The sequence below is a fragment of the Columba livia genome, unplaced genomic scaffold (assembly GCF_036013475.1).
Source record: "Columba livia isolate bColLiv1 breed racing homer unplaced genomic scaffold, bColLiv1.pat.W.v2 Scaffold_82, whole genome shotgun sequence".
Lineage (NCBI taxonomy): Eukaryota > Metazoa > Chordata > Aves > Columbiformes > Columbidae > Columba > Columba livia.
This window is the reverse complement of record NW_027043810.1, coordinates 597,809-618,477: the sequence shown is the minus strand read 5'-3', so window position 1 is coordinate 618,477 and position 20,669 is coordinate 597,809. Positions and strand designations below refer to the sequence as shown.

At 42.5% G+C, this 20,669-nt stretch overlaps 1 protein-coding gene and 1 long non-coding RNA gene across 2 annotated transcripts in view; one reads left to right on the top strand and one right to left on the bottom strand.

The window, feature by feature from the left end:
- Positions 1-153: 153 nt before the first annotated feature.
- LOC102096693 (uncharacterized) lies at positions 154-4,805 on the bottom strand. Its single transcript, XR_010469486.1, has 4 exons — positions 4,550-4,805; positions 3,237-3,391; positions 1,346-1,464; positions 154-292 (listed from the first exon to the last, which is right to left on the bottom strand). It is a non-coding gene; the product is annotated as an uncharacterized LOC102096693 (long non-coding RNA).
- A 246-nt stretch (positions 4,806-5,051) lies between these two features.
- The window catches only part of LOC135578136 (ovostatin-like), a 78,701-nt gene continuing 63,083 nt past the window's right edge, over positions 5,052-20,669 (top strand). The window contains exons 1-2 of the mRNA XM_065048405.1: positions 5,052-5,205; positions 9,256-9,313. The gene's annotated coding sequence lies outside the window, so the exon portion shown is untranslated. The remainder of the gene's footprint in view (positions 5,206-9,255; positions 9,314-20,669) is intronic.

Genomic DNA, 20,669 nt, shown 5'->3' with positions numbered 1-20,669 from the left:
AAGTGTCTCCTAAATAGAGATGTTTAATCCACATAACTTGTGTTATGTGACAGCTGTACAGTTTTTATGACTGTATCATTGGACGCTGGGAGAGGAGCAGTACCTTTACATGTTTGTATAGTCACTGTGCTTTTTTTCCTGGCCATCACTTTTGGTCATTTTGTCCATCACTTGTATTGGTTAAAACTGAGTAATCATTTGGCAGTTTTGTATCTGGAACAACAGACTTGGGTCACTCCTGGAGTCCATCACCATGCCCATTTCTTTAGTATGAAGATATTTTTACGTATGTCTGAAAGAGAATTAAAAGGGGAAATACAATAGGTCCGATCCAACATATTTACATTCTCATGTGATAGTCCTGAAATACAAAATAATATATTCCAAACTTGCAGAATGTCTTCTAGCTTCTCATAGTCATTTTGATCTAATAAACCAGTCCTCCTGCCAATGGTTGTCATGTCGCTGTAATCGGATGGCAGGCTTTTCACAGATATAGTAGAGCTCTTGTTTACATCGTTGGCTATATATGGTATGATAATAAAAATATCCACAGTATTGAAAGACGCTATCCAGTCTTGTCCTAAGAAAGAAAAATCTTCACTGTTACATCTTACCTCATCCAAATGGTGCTCCTTTGTCCCTTCCAAAAAGAGCTGTCTTTGCAAGAATTATTTATGTGGCTTTCACGAAGAATATATACTTCCAAGAAAGAAATAAAGTGTTCAGTGACATTGTGCACCAACTCCTAGGAGGGTGACGCTGTCCTGAACATGCCAACAAGCACCCCTTGCAGACTCTACAGTGGATCCTAAACCGTTTCTTGTACCTGACAGTAAGAAACGCCAACTCCTGGGTACTGACTGGAGACTGTCAGTGGCTGTTTCAACAGAAATGTTAAGAGGAGACTGCCTAATAATGAAAAGGAAAATTGCGAAAGCAGGTTTGGAAGTGAGAAGAAAAATATATTGTATTTCTGAAATAACATGATAAACCAAAGTGAAACTATTCCAGAGAGTGAACGGTGTCTTATATAAAAATAAAGGAGTATAAAATCAGAAAGCATGAAATGAAACACCTTTCCATTGGGGTTTTTTCCATGTGTTCTCACTGAAACAAGATGTCAAATACAAGAGAATCATACAACATCTATGGTCAATCTGAAACTAAATTGCAAAAATAAACATTTCCCACCCCCTGCCCAGTAGTATTGCTTAGATCACCCTCCAAGCAGTCCTGGCTGCATAAAAGTTGGCTGCTCAATGGTCCCTTTGTGTCGGAGAAACTGGGAGTTCCATATGGGCAAGGACCAACTTTATGTACTTCAGGAAAGCTGCCCACTTACCAAGACTTTTGTTCTTTTGTAAGAGCTGTGTTGTCTTCCCAATACCAGTCTCTCTGTTTGTCTCTAAATGTTAATCCAAACAAGAATTGGCTTTCAGGATTTTTTTTTTTTGCCAGTTCCTACGTAGAGTAAGCACAATTCAAAAGAGATATTCAGTAAGATATAACAAATACATGTTTAGGCTCAGAAGTTGCAAACATTGATGGAAATTGCTTAAAGAACATAAGTGCTGTGGGAAACTGCAGCGGGTCTGTGGAATCCTTGACAGAAAATATGAGAGTAGAGATCAGCCTTGAGATATTAAGATTTACCCTTGAGAAGGATGGGAGTAAAGGAGTATCCGGAGAGAGGAGAGATGTACCCGTGAGAAAGAAGGGGATAGAAGAATAACATGGATGATAGAAAAATTAACCAATGAGATGTTAGTGCTGTAACTTGTAACCAATAATGAAAAGACACATGAACTGGTAGAATTGTATAAAAATGCACTTGTAGCAATAAATGGCATCCATTACTTTCATCTTGAAAGAACTTGGTCCATGTCGCTTGTCCGTCTCAACCGCGACAAAGTGCCAAAAATTGTTAATCTGTCAGAACAATATCTACTCTTAGTGGAAAAGTCTAGTATGAAAGGAGAAGGGATAGTAGAGCTGTTTTTAATGGAAGAGAAGATACATTTATAGCTCTGAAGGGCAACATCATCCTCATCAACCTGATCTAAGCCCCCTGGGTGAAACACTGGATTGTTCTCCCCCCTTTCTGTCCTTAGCATTTGTCAACAGTGAAAAGGAAGCCTCTGCAGGAAGCTGTTTGGTTTGATTTGCTAAACTTTCACACTTGGTTCTAGCATCGTTTACTTATTGCCGAAACCTGGACCATGGCAACCAGAGGACATCTTAAAATTAAGCATTTAATGATATCTTGTTGTTAAAAAATACTCTGAGCAGAACAGGTAAGAACGTAATCTTAAATAATGCTGTCTTTCTTACTGCTGATTGAGGGAATTATCTGAAGATAGGAATTGGTTTTTTTCCCTGTTTTTCTCCTCCTTCCTTATTGTCACTGCCAGTGCACTTCTCCATTTTCTCTTTTCCCTCATGCCTCTCAATGCTGTGATTAAGTAAGCTAGAACGGACTGCACCTCACAACCTTTACTGTTGCCAGTTTGGTAGGGTGAGAATAAAGCTGGTCCTCTTTTCTTTCAGGAGAAAACAGCCTGCAGCTCAGTGAGAGGGGAACTGGCATTTGTCAAGTGCTGGAGAGCAGACAGGCCCATCCCTGACTTCTAGCTCCTGGTGCATCTTTTTTGCCTTCGGCCTGCCAATATGTCTGCTGGCATCCAAAGGCAAAAGTGCTATTTCGCTCTATACCTGGCATTTTCTCTTCCCACCTCAGTTTGTTTTCATTTATTAAAAGATTGAGCCAGATTTCAGCAACTCTCTCCCAAGTGTTTTAGTTTTGATTTAAAAGATGAGATCAACTTTTGTGCAAAGAAGTTGCACAAAATGGGGAGGACTATGGTTTGCCTATGGAGAGACCAGGTTTTCACGCTGATGTCTTACCAAGTCCTTGTATGGAACTCTAATACTTGCTAAATTAGTGAAATCATTGCCCTCAACAAAGCAACCATGAACCTGCATTCTCCAGTCATCCCAGTAAGTAGGCAGTCACGGCAAGCCGTGGCAAGATGAGCTGTCTCCAGCTGCCATGGGCTTGAAGGGCAGTGACTTGTGTGGTGATGACCCTAGTCCTAGCACTGCCCAGGACAACCCAATCACTGTAGAAAAACTCCTGCCCGCAGTGCCATTTAAGAACATTGCATGTGAATTGAGTAGCTGATAGGGTGCACAAATTTCGTCCATGCTAAACAGAGTAAGAAGCCAGTCCATACCAGCTTCTCTGCCTCTTTTATCAGAAGAAGAGTAGAGTTTTGTGCGGAACAAAACTGGCGACTCTGTTCCCATGACTTTGCTTCCTTGCCGTAGTAGTAACATGTATTGCCACCTTCCCAATTCCAGTTTGTAGGGCAGAGTACACAGTTCTGGCCTGGAAAAGAAAAACCATTACCTCATTTCTGTTCCCAGGCTGTCCCTCCAAGAACATCACTGTTGGCCTGTGACAACAAGATCTGTAGGGACTGTAGATGTTTGAGACAATCTTCATTCAGTCAAAATCCCACTGTGGTCCAAGAAGGTGAAAGTAATGAAAGAGATGAAAACTGAATCATCCCACTATCTCTCCCATTCCTTTAGCACTGAGAGGATATTCAGGAGTTGCAAATGGGATTTATTTTGCCTCATTTTAGGAGTCTACAAAGGTGATACAAGTCAACTTATCAGGTTGCCCATTTTAGTCAATGGATAGAAGTAGACGTGTTTCACGCATGCTTTTTCTGTCATTTCGGGTGTCTTTCTTGGGAGGAAACAGACTGTATCTTTGCATTACTAATTTCTCTTCATTGACTAAAAGGGAGACCTATAGGCAATTAACTTGTCTGTGGAACAATGTCCAGACAAATGAAATCACCTCTCCTAACAGTCACAGTAGGATGCCTTTGTCCGATGTCCTACTCCTCAGACTATAACTTCTGAAGAGAACTAATTCTGTGGCTGGCTCATTGCCAGATGCCACTTAAATAACCAAGCTGGGCAAACTGACTTCAGAAACAGACCTGCACTGGACACAGTCAAGAGACAGGGAGTGAACTCCCTGGTTGATTTAGCTATGCTTCAGCACACATCACTTCTAACTTTGAGAGACTCCAGTCTTACCTGAGGTGGGTACTAGCATACTTTGTGTGTGGATTGCTGTTCCCAGAGTGCAGTAAGTTGTTTAACTCCCAGGCATCACTGTAAAATTGTCTATGAGATGCAAATGAGCATGTTGTAGAGTTCTCTGAATGAGTGCTGTCAGGAACTGGCATGTCCAGAAGGCAACCCACAGAACCCTTTTCTTATGGAAACTAAATCCTGAAACCCTGGTACCACTGCCAGGCCCCACACCAGTGCACATGTGGCCAGGCTGGGCACCTCTTTCCAGGCACTGTATGAGGCAGAGATGCTCATCGCCTGCTTTCTATGCAGTCACATCCGAGAAGACACAAGCTCACCTCAGGAGACAGACCTGAATAGTTACAGTAGACACATCTCATTTCCTTCCTTGCCATGTTGAAAGATAAGCCCTCATCAAAACTTGTTGATTTACCATTATTTTTAAGGTTGGTTTCCCCTTCCAAGCACAGTTGATTTCCTATTGCCAGTAGCATGCTTGAGAAATTTGCATGCAGTTCATTCTTTGTCATTTTGAGGTCTCTAAGTTGTGTCTTGTAATACTTGGGAATCTGGAAAACTGAAATTCACAATAAGAAATTTTCAGTGCTGTCCTTCAGAAAGGGTGGGACACAGATAGACATGGCAGTTTGATGTTATAGATAGACACAGAAAGAGATGTCAGTCCGATGTTATTTGATAGCTTGAGCCCCGCCCCACCCCCCGCCCCCCGCAAACAGAAACACATTAGTACTTATGTAAAACTGCCAGGGTCACCAGAGCCGCCAACAATGCCAGGCACAATGTGAGCAAAATCAGGACTATTGGCCAGCAAGAACGGGACGAAGTAGAAGGCCCTGGGAATAATTCAGTCATGACAGGGATGTGCAATTCTAAGCCAACAGTGAACACATTAGCTTCATTAAATCACAGCCATCTCTGTGGTGCACTGGTCAATAAATAACTGTTTTTACTTTACAGTTGTATATTTTTGTTGAAGAATCTCTGCACCAGCAAAAGATGCCCAAACAAAGAGAGTGAGAGATCACAACAGCTTAGTGGAGAATGTGGACAGCCTGGGTCCTTTCAAAGGTAAGAAGGACTGTGATAAAAAAGATACCGGGAAAGCAAGATATTGCAAAATCTAGAAAGCTGATTGTTGAAAGCCGAAAACAAATATGTACTGTATGGTTGTAATTTTTTATGTGTGTCATGTATCTGTGGTAATCTGGTTAAACTGAAGGCTATAGTAAACTCCTCCAGTCCCTTATGGTAGCTTGAGATTTCTAGCTAGGAATTCACAGCAAATTTTTCTGTATTAAGGGTTATAGCCTAGATACATAAATTAGCACTCAATGAGGAGAAAAAAGAACAATCTTTTCCTGAGCAAAAGAAATTTTAAGCATGGGGGCCATCCAAAAGATACTTTGTTTATAGGACCTGTAAGATTTCATGGGTTAAGATGCATTGAAGGAGGGAGAAAAAGCATTCCTTTTGTCAGGGAAGCACTAAATCTCACGCACATATTAAAATTGCCACTATATGGACATTGTGGAGAGCTGCAACCAGATTGAGTTAATCCAATAAAGGCAGTAGAATGGGAATGTGGAGAGGAAGTAGCTAGTCTAGAAAAAGTGATTTAAAACTGGAGACTGTATTCCTGAAGGAGTAGAAAGTGAAATATAGTGTGCCAAGCTGAAGGAACAGGAATGGAAACTGTAGTGTGCCTCTTCTACAAATAATCTGTGGTTAGCTTCTGTACTGAAGTGATCCTGGCAGAATGCTGTACAAGACCTCTCTTAATGGAAACTCAAGTTGATGAATTTCACCTGATGAACAGGTGAAAAAAGATTGAGCAATGGATGTTGTCTTGAATGGGGACACAGATCACTGCTGGTTTATATTCAACCTCCCACTCACCATAAAACCCAGGTTCTTCCCAGCAGAGGCCTTTGAAGCCTGCCTGTTCCCAGTCTGTACCAAGGCCTGGGATTAGTCGATCCTCAGTGCCCAAAAACTTGTGGAGCTTCATGGGATTTCTGCTCACCCAGTCCTCAAGTTTCTCAGGGTTCCTTTGTACTGAAGCTCTACCACTTGGTAACATCAGCTGCCACCCCTAGTTTAGTGTAATTATAAATGTGCTGAAGACACACTTTGTGTCATTGTTCAGGTCGTTGTTGAGGATATTAAACAATATAGGCTCAGTATTAAGCCCCAGGAACCGCTGAGAGACTCTGCCACCAAACAGACATTGAACCGTTAGTCCTCTTCGAGCCTAGTAGTCCAGTCAGTTTTCAACCCACCTAACAGTCTACCATCCAGCCCATACTTCCTCAGCTTTAAAACGACAATGCTGTAAGCGACACTGACAAAACTCTCGCTAAATAAGTATTACATCTGTCACTCTCCCTGCAACTGCATTTCATCACAGTATGCAACCCCAGCCTAAGGAAAGTGCTCCAACTGCTTTGTATTGCATAAAAGAGAAATACCTAGACTCATCAGGAAGAGAAAGAACACCTCCCTTGTGCATTATTTTCCCAGGTTATTCTCACAGTTATATGACAGGTACACTCCGAGATAAAGCCTGCACAGGAGAATCACATACCTTATAGAATCTAACAACACTTCAGGATACGTTGACTGCTGGGCTATGTGGACATTTTTAGGGTCAAAGTGCTTCTGTACATGCTCTGAATACTGAATATTAGGTGCCTGGTGAACAACGGTAAGAGAAATCTGACTCCTTGAGGCAGGCTGTTGAATAGACTCATATGAATTGGAACTAAAGGGCAAAAATAAATTGTTCCAACTGCTACAAAGTCCCAGGCCAAGCTCAAGACTGAAAGCTTAGTCCATGCTTCCTGGAGCTTTTAGATGAGAAAAGAAAAAGATTCTGTAATTTGACAGTGAAATTTCATAAACAAATACAAAATATTTTCTGGGCAGCAATATGAATCAAGACCAAGCACTGGTTTTTAGTTTTAGCTGTGGCTGTTTTATTTGAAGTATAGTATAAATAAATCAAGTATTTCTTTAAATTGTTTACCTATTCTTTAGGTAAAAGTTAGGAAACTTTTACTGTACTGTACTTCGTAACCTCTCACTGCTTGTGCTAGATCTAGCACAGCAGAAGGGGCCTTGGTCTGTACTCCTTCATGTACAGTACTCCCATGGTCCAGAAATGGATATATTTATTCATTGTTGTTTTTTCAATTTGTTGTTTATGAAACGATGCACAGACTGTTCTGTGCCCTCTCAGAATGGTGCTTTCTCATAATGAAATATGTGTTGTCTGCCCTGGAACACAGACATGGGATATCTGGAGACATGAGGATACTGGTATTATTGAACGCTACAGGAAAAGAAACCCAGAGCTTAACACAAAGACAGTTCAGATTTATTTTTACCTTTTTTTTTTTTTTTTTTTTTTTTTTAGCCCCAGAGTTATATTTCATCAATGTTCAAACCCATTACTTAACATAATGTTGAAAACACATAGTGTTCAATGACATAGCAGCATTCAAAACCATTCTTTGACACAGAACTGCCCAGACAATTCCTTCTGAACCACAAGCAAGTTGTCCTCTTGCCTGTAAACCTCTTCTCCAGAGTGTGATCCCCACAAACATGTAGTACTTTCTATGGTCTCTTTTCCCATGAGTTGCACCGCTCAAATCTAGAGCTCTTCTTCACAGGTACTCTTTAGCAATTTAACACAAATTAAGTAAAATTAATTTTAAATTAGTATTGAAAATACAGTATTTAAAAAGCATTCAGTCCTTTAACAGATATAGCCATTTCAAAGACCAGTGCCTTAATTGTGGCTAGAACTTCAGAAGTGAAATAAAGTGAGTCAGTTAAAGCTAATTCAGTTCTAAACTTGAATGTAAAAGCACAGAGAAATTAAATGGAACACATTCACTTTTAAAATTAGTTCAAGTTAATTCTTTTGAGGTTTAGACAATTAGGACTATTTGTGGAGATTACAATAACTCTCAGTAATATGGTTTTCCCTGAAATAATAAGATTACTATTTTAGGTATGCCTTTCAAACCCTAAAAAGTTCAGGCAGAAATTATAGCAACAAGAACCAGAATACATTTATAACTAGTATAATTTTTCTGAGAGTAACAAAGTTAATAAAGGCCCTTTGAGCATCTAATTAAAAGTATTTCCCTTCCCATCCCATCCCATCCCATCCCATCCCATCCCATCCCATCCCATCCCATCTACTTTAGCAGGAATAAAATATAAAAGCTTCACAGATACTATACCTTTTTCCTTAGTATTTCCAGGCTCTCTGATATTATCCAGCTCATGACTGTTTTCAAATTTCAGATTGGCATATATTATTTCTTCTGTCATAGCTGGTAGAAAGCATCAGAACAAAAAGGCAGAAAAAGATCTGGCATTTGCAGCTAGCAAGCTAGGAAGAAAATCTACTCCTTTGCAAAGTTTCCTTATAAATTAGCAGACACAAATGAAGCAGCAGAGACATCAAGATACATCTGAGCTTCCTCAGTCACAGTATTGCCAAGAAAATGTTCATCTCTCACTCATTGCTATATTCTCTTTCTTCCTCTTTACCTCACTTCTGCCCTTTCTGACGGTCATTACTGAAGAAAATGCAGCCACTTCTGTATAACTTCTTTTTTCATTAGAACTCTTCTTTTGTATAGACAACATTTAATCCCCGATTATATCAAGTTCAGGCATGAAACACAGAATTTAATAAAATGATTTACAGCTTTGAGGCAGCTGTCCTTTAGTATGAGCATCCATGTTCAGCAGCAGATTTGTGATGATACTCTGGTTTCTGTTTCCTAACAAAATGTGCTCAAAGCAAACCAGAAGGTCAACTTGCATCTTAAAGCTGGCAAATTGTGCTCCCATCCAAAAGAAATAAGCACTTGTGCTTGAGGTTGGCACTTCATCTAGGTTATGTCAGGGTGTTGGCTCTTGCCTTCCATGCCAACTTCCTAAGTGATTGTTTGGCCTGTGAGCTCACAGCTACAAGCCAGAAGGACCTGTTGACAAAGGCTACACCTCAGAATATATTTTCTTCCACTCATTTTTCTGACATTAATGTTTTATTTCCATTTCTGGAATAATTTTCTTTTCTCTTCATTTCTTCTTCAGATCTATGGCATGAGGAAAAGCATACACTAATACTCAGAACTTGAGACTGCACAGAAAAGTGAGTATTCAAGAAAATACATTTCATATCTGTCCCTCACAGAGATGGACACAGCTGTAGAAACTACCCTTCTCTGAGGTGAACGAACAATGCTACAGAGGAAAAAAAAAATGACAGGGAGATTTGGTTAGCCAAGCAGGGAGTCCATGTTTCCTTGCATGAGAAATTGGGCACCTGCTCTACTGCTGTGTGCCTCCTGTGAGTCTATTGGTCACTGCATTTCTCTGGAGAACAGCAGTTCTTTGTTATCCCGGTAGGGCAGGGCTTTGCTGAACTATTGCTATTATCTGAAGAATTGTCTAGGGCAAGTTTTATAACAGCTGGCATAATTGTGACCATGAGACAGGATCTTCTTGAGCAAGAGCAAAATATTCTCTTGATGCCCAAATGTCAGTGATTCTACCTGGAGTAGAAAGGCAGACAGACATACTCCTTAACGAAGACAGGAGCAGGAGTCTAGATATCCAAGGAGTTTTAAACCCCTCTTCATGAGATTTTTCAGCACAATTTCCACAATTTCACAATTTCCACCATTATGAAACCTTAAATGTGCATGATGAAAGCAGGATGTCTGGAGTTTCTGGTACAATTTGTACAATTTAGCAAAAACGATGAATGGAACAGAAGCAGATTACACATGCACATTACTGCCTGAGTGATTAGTATTAACGGATGTGAGGCTTACATACGCTATTCTACCCTACGTTAGAAGTGTAAAGCATTCTAAAAATGAGCAGGAATATAAACTAATCCTCTTTTGTACTTCTGGACCTGCATAACTGAGACTTAGGCCTTCATTTTCCATTTTACTGAGAAAACTAACCAAGCATTATTCTTTATATCAAAGCCAAAATCAGAATGACTAGTCTAAATTAACAAAAGAGACTTAGATTGCTAAAATACTATGTAGATTGAATATGTATTTTACTATGTAAAAGCTATGTAGATGGAACATTTAAAAAATTATTTAATTTAAAATATCCAAAAACTAGCCAAGGTTTCCAGAAACCAAACTCTACTAAAAATCACCCTGTCTTGGGTTTGTTTGTTGGATTTTTTTTGTTTCTTTGTTGTTTTGTTTCTGTTTGTTTGTTTGTTTTTGTTCCACAAGTGTGCTTGTTTACAAAGTGTCATTGGTAAGACAAGTTTATTTGTAAATACCTAAAATGATCCATCAGCTTTGCAAATAATTCTGGAGATTTTGAAAGTTTCACTCTACATCCTCTCTTAGGATTTCAGCTTTCAGAGGATCTTTATTGACTGAAGGGAGGCAAGCCAGCACCCATCACCTCTGAACACTATAACGTTTTCATGTAGTCATTAAGAAAAACAAGAATCAGTATAATTATATCCTGCTTAATTTTTTATTGTGTATTATAATTTAATATTTGACTATTGCTTCAGAAAATCAGAAATTATACTGTTTAAGAAAAAACGTATGTAAGGTCTTAAATGAAGAAAGTAGATAAGATTCTAACAGAAACCCCATGTAGTCATCCTATTGTAGTATGAGTCCTTGTCAGCTGTGTCAACTGACCCTTATACAGAGTGAGAAAACTTCTGTCTGTTTGAAGCATTAAAAAAATGGCATAAATGTGAGAATTTCAGCATTGGTTTGATTTAGGCAGCTTACTCCAACATGAGCTTGGAATAGTCAGAGATAAAGTGACTGCTTGGAACAACAATTTCACGTTGTGGAAATGACTGTGAAATTGGTCACAGGATGTGTATGGACCATTTGCATCCTGTGAGCACGATAAACTTTGGGAAATGTGTTCCTAGCAGAAATAGAGACAAGCTGGTGCTCAGGCTTGGCTCATCTAGAATGCCTTTACGGCTAGAGCATTTCTGTTCAGAAAAGGTAAATGAAAACTAGAGTGCAGAAAAATGCTGTGCTAGTGACAGGAATGTGAGTCCTCTCTTACAGGAGAAAGACTAAAAGTCTTATCTCATTTAGTTTGACAGAATGCTGTCTGGAAAAGGAAAAGGTTGGTCTCTCATAGAGAAAGGAGGACTAAACATCAGTGGAGAATGAGATGTTTAGGTCTGTGTGATCTGACATCTATACAGGCAGTGACCACAGCTGGAGGAGCAGGAGAGGACACTTTCAGCTCTTCTGCTTCTCACTCCCTCTAAGGGCACCACAGTGTGACATGGGCAGTTTATTAGAGCAGACAGAGTCATTGTTATTTCTGGTTTATTCTATCATATGGAAAAGAACCAACGGTAGAGAGAAAGGGTTTCAGTCCTTACTGCTAAGGTTGGCCTTGTATTTCTGAACACTGCTTAATAGCAAGAACATATTTCATCCTGCTCTTCAGTTCTAGAAGACAATTCAGCAAGTGTGAGGCCCTGCTGCCATTTAAAATAACCCTGTTGCAAATTACCAAATCACATTATGACTTTCCAAGGTTCTAAAGGCTTGAAGCCACAGCTCTAATGATGTTCGAGTCTGAGAAACCAAGACTAACAATCAAAGGCTGGAACTTAACGGTTGTAAAGTTTGAGGGCTTCCAGCTCTGATGATTGACCTGTTGATTAACTACTTCAGTTGATGTTTTCTCTTGTACATCTGGGTTACTCTGTATGTTGTAGGCACTGGTGTGTACTGTTAGCTTTATTCTTCACCACGTTTTAAACTAAAAATTGTATTATGCAAGAATATATTTTACAAGGCTGAGACAGAAAGTAAGCAAAGAAAGCAATTCTCAGATCAGTCACACCAGAAAAGAAAGTCAGGAAAGACAAAACCCACAAAGAAATATCAAGACGAGCTGAAGAAAGTATGATTACAGAGCACTATCTTGCAAAACACCCGAGAAGGAGACAGGACATGAAACTGCCTTTTGCAGGTCATTTTGAAGAGAGAGAAGACCAAGATGAGCAGCTCCTCCAGGGCTGTGTGACCCACAAAGACAGGCAGCTGTGCAAAGGGAAACAGGCAGCAGGTATAGGGCCTGGGGCCCAGTGTGTCTGTCTGGTTGCTGTGCTCTAGTATTTGACATATGAGACTGTAGACACAAACAAGGAAGTTTCAAAGCAAAGCAAACCAGTGCAGTTCTCCATGGCATATTCTACAGATTGTTAAAATATATTCCACACTTAAGAAACAGATGGTAGGCATCACCATCTGCAAGGCAGGAGTACACCAAAGAAAGAAATCAGTTGCCTCACCTCTCAGGAAGAGGAATATTAAACAGTCAGCCATAAGAAGGATTGCACATAAGAGTATCACCTTCAAGTGCAAAGAAAGCAGAAACTCTTGTCCCACATCAGCAAGGCAAGGCAAGGCAAAAGCTGTCCCATGTGCAAGGCCTTTGCCAAATCCAGGAGTATGGTCTAAGGGCACAATAAAAGCTCTTGCAATACCATATTCTGTCTGAGGCATGCCCTGTGTGTTTTCAGTAGTGAAGTGTGAAGAGGAAGCCCAGGAGACAGCAACTGGCTCTTGGCCACTGGGAGAGTGCACCCTGGAGTGGGGCAATTCACTTAAACAGCAACACTTGCGCACTGCCCTGGCAGGGAAGTATCTGCAGAGGGACTGCTCAGGGTCCATGGATTTGTTTTGGTATTTGAACACTTGAGCCCCAGAGCAGAAGCAATGTTCTTTTACTCTTGGACTACTGCAGCCTGTTCTGCCAGCTGGAAGGTCCTCTTTGGGGTCCTTCAAGTTGCAGTCTAGTTGTACCCCATAGCAAGCAGCTTCCCTGGGCCTTGGGGGACAGGCAGGAAGAGGGAAGGCGGAATGGGACATGTGGGCAGGAAACATCCTGCCAGATCAAAGGTGGATGTCCTCCTCTCAGGGCACGCATGCATGCTAGCCCTCCCTGGACCCTGTCTAGAGAGTGCTACAAGAAATCAATGACATCATATTGCTGTGGCCAGGACATGACACCTTTTGTGCTGTGTGTTGGACTAGCATCTCCTGGCTGGACAAGGGCACACAGCTGGGCATGGGCATAAAGCTCTTCAAAGTGAGGCTGCGGGCTGCCCCTGCTGAGAAAGAGGGCAGCAACCTGCTTGGAGGGCAACTGGTCCTGACAGGCACCACCTGCTTCCAGCTCTGGTTTGCACTTCGTCTGAAAGCAGCTGAGAGAGGAAGAAGGGATCTGCCCCCAAAAGGGTGGGCAGCCTCAGCCTTCTGCACCATCAGGCTGTGAGGGATGGTGAGGGTAAATGTTTCTGGAGGAGCAAAGGAACCTTCATGTCCTTCCTGCACAGTCCCGAGGGGGAATAGGAGACAATATCTGAAAGAAAATTAGTTCTTCTAATGTTATGTTGATGCAGGCAGGCCCTGGCAACCATTACCATATGGTTATTACAATAAGGGGAGTGCAAGTGGGAGCACCTTGGAAAGGCTCAGGACAAAGCAGGCTCTCAGAAACCTTGTTTTCTCCTTGAACAAACCACAAGTAGCAAGAAGTAGCACTGGAGGACCTGAGGAACACAGAAAGGAGAAGGGAGGCAATACCTCAGACATGTGAGAACAACCCAAGTTCTGCATCCCCACTGGTAGATACCCTTGAAGGTTCCTGGTTTTCTGCCAAAGTCTTTGCTACTCTTCTGTTTGGTGAGGGTTCCTGGCTGGCTGAGCACATTGCTTTCAGATGGATAAAGGGAGATGAAATGGCTTCTCATTGGTACCTCAGCTTTTTGCACCATCAGTCTGGCCATGAGCCCCATTGATCTAAGCCAGTGCCCTGCCTTCCCAGCCTGACCTTGCACCTGCCTCATCACTGTAGACTTGCTTGATGATCACTGTACAGTGTCTGACCCTGGTTGCTGCCTCTGGACCTGCCCTGCTCACACTGCTTGGGTACTTCAGGACTGAGCCATGCTGGCACAGTCATCCCCTCTGCCAGCCGTGTTCCTGCTCTCAGCTCCCGGTACCCTGGCCCTTGCAGAGTGGCTGGCCCTTGCTGCTCCCTGACAGTTTGCACCAGCTGAATTCAGAATCAAGTGTGGTTTTGACACTGGGGTTGCTGACTCTGGCAACCCAATAGAGCCTAGGCTACTAGAGTTCCATGTCCCCAGGTCCAGGCAGTAGGAACACTGAGAATGGATTATTAGCAGGAACACCTACACATGTATACATGATACATACATACCTGTATGCACAGGTGGCAACAGATTCGCACAAACAGAAAACAGCACTCACATAAACATGAGCAGCACCTATGGCCTCATCCTATTCCCCTCTGTGGCAGCTGTACCAGCCCTGGTAAGGTCCAGGGCTTTCAACATGGCAGCCACTGGCTCTTTCATGCCCTTATTTTCATGCCTTCTTCACCCCACCATGGCTGCTGTCACATATGCACTTTGGTGGGTTGCCAACCTCCATGTAACTCTCAGGGCACAGTGACTCCAGGCACGCACACCCCTCAGCTGGGGGAGCAGGAGAGGCAGGACCCTCTGGTCAAAAAACAGAGTCCTCAGACAATGAGGCACCTCATCCCAGGGAAGCTTCTGGACCATGCCCATATATGACCACAGCTTAGATCCAACCTGCTTGTAAATGGGGCCCCTGCTGGAGAACCCCTTTGACTGGTTTGCCTTGGAGCAGTAGGGCTGTGATAAAAAGTTCTCCCTTTGGAACTGGGACACCATCCAAGGAAATGTCCCGGGACTGAGTGTCTTCACCAGCCCCTGTCCCACTCCTCTTGGTGAGTGGTGGTTTCTTCTGAATATATCTTTGAGTGAGCCCTCGAGTCCCCCTGGATGCTCCGTCACCACCCACACCACCAGGTGAGTGATTCTATCTTCTGGGTACCCTAGAGTGAGAGTTTCCCTTTGAGAGCGAGTACATGCACACTTTGGATCATCATTCTTGTGAGCTGTTGTGCAGCAATAATCTCCCTGACTGGTACGCCAAACTTGTAGTGTGTTAAAAGTTGTCGGAGTGTTGTTTGAGTTTGGATTACTCCCTTTATTCATTGGTTTCTGTTTGGTTTCAGTTTTGTGATGAAATAAAGTTTGTTTGAGTTTACCCTTTCTTTGGGTTAGTTTTGATGTACATCTGTGACAACCTCTCGAGCTGGTCAGGCTGAAAACTTGTTAGTGGAAATAGGTGTTTGTGTGTAAAATATTAATATTTATAATATTTACATATTTTCATATACATACATATGAAAACATAGATTTCTTCAGTAGCTGATCTGAGACAGCCAGTCTAATCAGTAGTTGGCTCGGGGATCTCCTGGTCTCCTCAGTTTCTGGTATCTCAACAGAAAAGACCCCATGAGCTGCAGTGCCATTCCAGTTGCTGGTATTCAGACCTACACACATGTATGCACGGACACCATATGGATCCCTCTAATAACTGGCCTCAATCTATGCTTAATCTATTCAGTAACTGGCTCCTGGATCTCCTGGTCTCCTGGTTTCATCCACACACATACACAAACAAGTGGCCTTCCCAGTAGCTGACCAGTCTCTCCGTTAGGTGGCTTGGACCTCTTAATTCGTCCAGTATCTGGCTCTCAGACCCTCTGGCCTCTCCAGTATCCAGTTCAGACTTAGAGCCACTCCAATACCTGGCTGTCAAACCTCTTATCCTCCTTGATGGCTGGTCCAGCCCGATATCAGCTAGTGACTACACACTGACATGCACACAGCCACACCCACGCCATAGGCACACTCTCCAGTCTCCCTAGTTGCTGGCATCTGACACTCAAGACCCTTTTTGACCCAGGGGTCACTCACCAGTGACTGGCACTCAGACCTCCACACACATAGGTGCACACAGAATAGACAGCAAATCACCCAGAAGAGTCAGGAACAAGAGTTTAATAAGATGACAGAAGAGACTGCAGTGACCTGGCATGGCCAGACAGGTGTACTGTTCACAAACAACCAGCCCCTTTTATCCCATTTTTCCTTTGTGGCAGATGCAGTTCCCTCCCATCCCTGAAAGCAACAGGCTGATGGACCACTATAGTCATGCACATGCCCCTTGGTTGACAGACAGGGCCTTTGACCAATTAGATGCCTTGACTGAGAAAAGTTTCTGGACAACTAAAATAAATGGCCACAGCTCAGATTCAACTAGGGTATAAATGGAGCCCACACTGGAGACCCCTATTGAGGTGGTCTTCCTCAAAGCAGTGGGTCTTCAGTGAAAGACTGTCCTCCTTAGTCTGTCCATCTAAGGATCAATCTGTGAGGACTGATACACATTGCCAAACTGGTAAGCAATCTTCTGGGTACCCTTGACAGTCCTCACTTTGTAAGAGCGCGAAGATGCGCATTTTGAATCATTACCCTAGAGTTTTGGGATCTGATCCCCTGACTTTGAATCAGCTGTGTAGTAACTGAACTCCTAACTGGTATCTGAACCTGTGTTTTGTAATGTTGTTGGAGTGCTGAATAATTTTGTATAAACCTAGTTTCTAGTTGTTTATCTGCTAAACAGCTCTGGTTAAAATGAAGTCTGTTTGGAGCTTATTGTCTGCCTAAATTGACTTTTGGGGTGCCTTCATGACACCTTTTCTTTTCCAATTGTTCCTCCCTAAAGCACCTTGATTCCTCCATTAACACCTTTGATTCTTACCCTAAATATCCTGTAAAATGTCTCACACAATCTCAAAATGCTCTTCCCATGATCCAGTAATGAGTTCTGTAGCCCTAGGCAGTCTGTGAGTCCCTACCACTGACTCACCTGGTGGGTCTCAGTCCTCCACAATGGTCACTGTGGCAGCTCTGGGAGGACCCAGGTCAAGGTGCTTTGTGTAGCCGTTGTCAGGTTACCAGGGTTTCCCCACCTGCTCTTGTTCCTTCTTCTTAATTCCATTCATTGTGTTTGTGGGGATGAGTGTTTAATCACACAACTTTTCTACAAGGCAATGCTTTATCTTTCAGCCTAGGGAAGACAGCAGTAATACACCTACCTGGCTGCACTGTGAATCAGTCATGCAGGATGCCTATCTGTGAGACATGAATTAGCCACTATACATGCCTCAACAGATCTGTTTTACCCATTTTCTTTGTCTCAGGCTGTGTGGAAGCAGGACCTGACACCTCCCCTCCCTCCCCAGATACTCTGCAGATGGAAAGCTGCCCACTGCTGCTTCTGACCCGTACTGTGGAAGACCACCGTAGGTCTCTGCTGCCCATTTCTACTACACTGCTTCTCTGCCTTCTCCACACAGCTTTCCTTTGTTTGTCTCAAAAGTTTTGGTCAGGAAAAAGATTGCATCACACCTCTCAGCTAACTGAAATACAGGTTTTCCATCTGTACGGATTTTTCAAATTTACTCCCTGCTAAATTTCATGGGCTCCAAAGATTTGTTTTTCACAAGAAAGCTTTTTTTGGGGGATGCTACTTGTGCATCTTTCTTCCACAGGCTGTACACTGGTGGTTTCAGCAAGTGAGTTACCACTGCGTAGGTGATAGAAATCAGAACACCCTCATTCAGGATATACCCGGGGTTTGAGCTGCAAGTAGATGATGGAGGCACGTCCAAAGTGCTAAATAACCACAGTTAAGTTAGACACACAAGTGGAGAAGGCTTTCCACCTTCTCTCAATGGAAGGATCTTTAGAATGCTGTTGAGAATTAGAAGGGAAGAAAGCAGAATGAAGCAGAAGGACCAAAATACAGGCAAAGCACAAATGAGAAAAATAAGTGTTTATGCAGTTCCTGGCACACACCAGCTTAAGATGTGCTGCCAGAACACAGACGAAATGGATAGTTTTATTCTACTTGCAGAAAGATAAATGATGCATGTCTCTGTTACTGAGAACAGAAATTCAGTCCATGCTGAAAAAGTTGCAAGCAGAAGGCGGAAGCTGTGGTTTATGATGACATAATTGCAAGGGCCTGGATACTGACAAAGATCGTAACCAACTGGTGCTCAAGAGTATGCAATTGGTGGTGTACCAAAAGCCGAGGCAAAAAAAAAATCTAGATAGGATGTCCCATGAAGGAAAGGACCTTTTGGTTTCTTACAAAGTATGCTGGGGGTGGTGACAAAGGTATACTATGTCTCTGAGAAGGGCAGAGCAGAGGGGAAGGAGTACATGGAGAAATGAGGGAACAATCTACCCTTATTATCACCACTATATGAATACTGCCAGTGAGAGCACATGGAGAACACCAAAACCAGCAGAATTTGTGCAATGAAGAAATGAGGAAATCCAGTTTCCAGGAAGAAATCAGGAAGAATTCTGTCATACTGGTTTGGGGGGAGGCTGAGAAACTGTTCCCTCTGCTGCATCCTCAGATTGCAGATGTGGTGGACTCTCAGCCCAGGACCTGTGCTGCCTCTTCTTGGGGGCGCGTTTATGTTTGAAAAACTCTCATGTCAACTGCTAGGGCTGCAGGCACATGCAGGCTGCTGACTATGCCCTGCCCTGAGGTTAAACTAACAACCAAGGCATCAGAAACTACTGGCTATGGCATGAGAAATTGCCCGACATAGCAAGAAACAGCGTGGGAGGTTGAGAAGAGTTACAGACATCACCATGAAGAATGGTTGGATTTCTCAGGTTATTAAGGGGCAGTTTAAGTGAGAAATCATTGCACTTCACCGATAATTGGAGGGAAGCACTGGTGGCAAGAATTTTGCAAAGCCAGCCATCATTAGATTATATCAGTAATAACATATAAGGCAAAAATTACCTAGATAACAGTATCATAAATCTAAAGTTAGGTAACACACATATTAATATTGGGATCAGTGAGAAAAAGTGAGAAAAAGTAATTAGGAGCAGGAGGAAGCAGGCATCTCCATGGAGACCTATGGAGGAAATTGCAGCGGAGAATGGGATGGACAAGGAATGGGATAATCAAGTATGCAAATCATTATTTGGGCTGCCCAAGAGTACCTGATGGGCATCCCTCCCCTCGATTACCACAACCTAATCAGGACCATAAAGTAAACATGTTGTTCTGACACATGTCAAAACAACTTGTTCAGTCGGAAAGATACGGAAAGAGCAGGGTGCTTTCAATGGGTAACAGGAGGATATCTGAGGCAGACGTATCAAGCATACTGGTATCACCATACTGATGCCTGTTGCAGGTCTGACTGCGTCGGCATCCTCCTAATCACTTCTTAAAAAACACCATAAGGAGCTGGAAATCCTAGAAAGATTACGTTCTAGAGGGGACAAAAATGGCACAGTAGAAGGAAATCTGTGTTCAAGCAGTTGCCTAGGAAGGAGAGTTCCAAATACTGCTATCCTGTATGGATTTCTGAAGTCATGCTTCTACTGTCCTCCGTTCACTGGAAGTTGTCTTGCATGACAGTGATTCCTGAGGAGCACTTAATTTGCAGAACATGCTGAACAGGCAAGATTTTGCCATTATGCATTTGATACCACAGCCTTTTCTTTCCATGACATTGTTAGATTGGGTCAGGAGTTCTCAAAAGGTTAAACTAGCTTTCTAAATGAGCCCTAAATATGCTCTCAGTAAACTATTTTTAGCCAAAGGTCTTAAGGGCCAGTTGCATGTTCTTGTTTGTTCAGGATACAATCTACAGAGTTTAACAAGTAAGTTGTTACAGTATAAGTAACTGTCCTGGTTTTAGCTGGGATAGAGTTAATTATCTACCTAGTAGCTGGTATAGTACTGTGTTTTGGATCTAGAATGAGAATAATGTTGATAATACACTGGCGTTTTAGTTGTTGCTAAGTAGTCAAGGACTTTTCAGCTTCTCATTGTCCTGGATTTGTTAAAAAACAAGTTTCTCTTTTAGTGAATCTGCCTGTCAGCTAAAGCCTTCATATTAGCTGCATTTTCCTGGAGAACCAGATACATGTTTTGGTAAACATAGCAATGGAATGCGAAGTTATTGATAAGCATGGATGGACATCTCGTGAGAGGGGCAACGAGAAACAGGTGACCAAGAAACTGACCAGCTGTGTATAACATTCCGTTCACGTGAATACTTCATATAAAAGTGGGAGATCACGAGGATCTCGTCCCTTTTTCCCTTTTTGCTTATGGCTGACATTTGGAGAGGACCTTGCTAGTCTTCCCTGCAAAATGAGGCCTAGTGACAGACTGAATCCAGCTCCGGTTGGCTGCAGAGTCCAATCCAGGACTTTGGGTGCTGGCTCTGCAGTTGCTGAGACTTTCAAGATTGGTTTTGTATATTTTGTATTATTTCTCTATTCTTATTAGTAGCATTAGTAAAATATTTTTAATTTTTCCAACTCTCTTCTCTTTGTCCTTCTTTTTCTCCCGATCGCCTGTCCTTAGTAGGAAGCGGGGAGAGGGAGGGGCGAAAGGGGGAAGTGGGGGGAGGAGAGGAGGTTAACAATACATCTACCAGGGTTTTATTGTCACCCCGCAATCAAAACCTTCGACACATGCTGTGTCACGTGCGCAAGAAGCTGAGAGGGGGTGCCG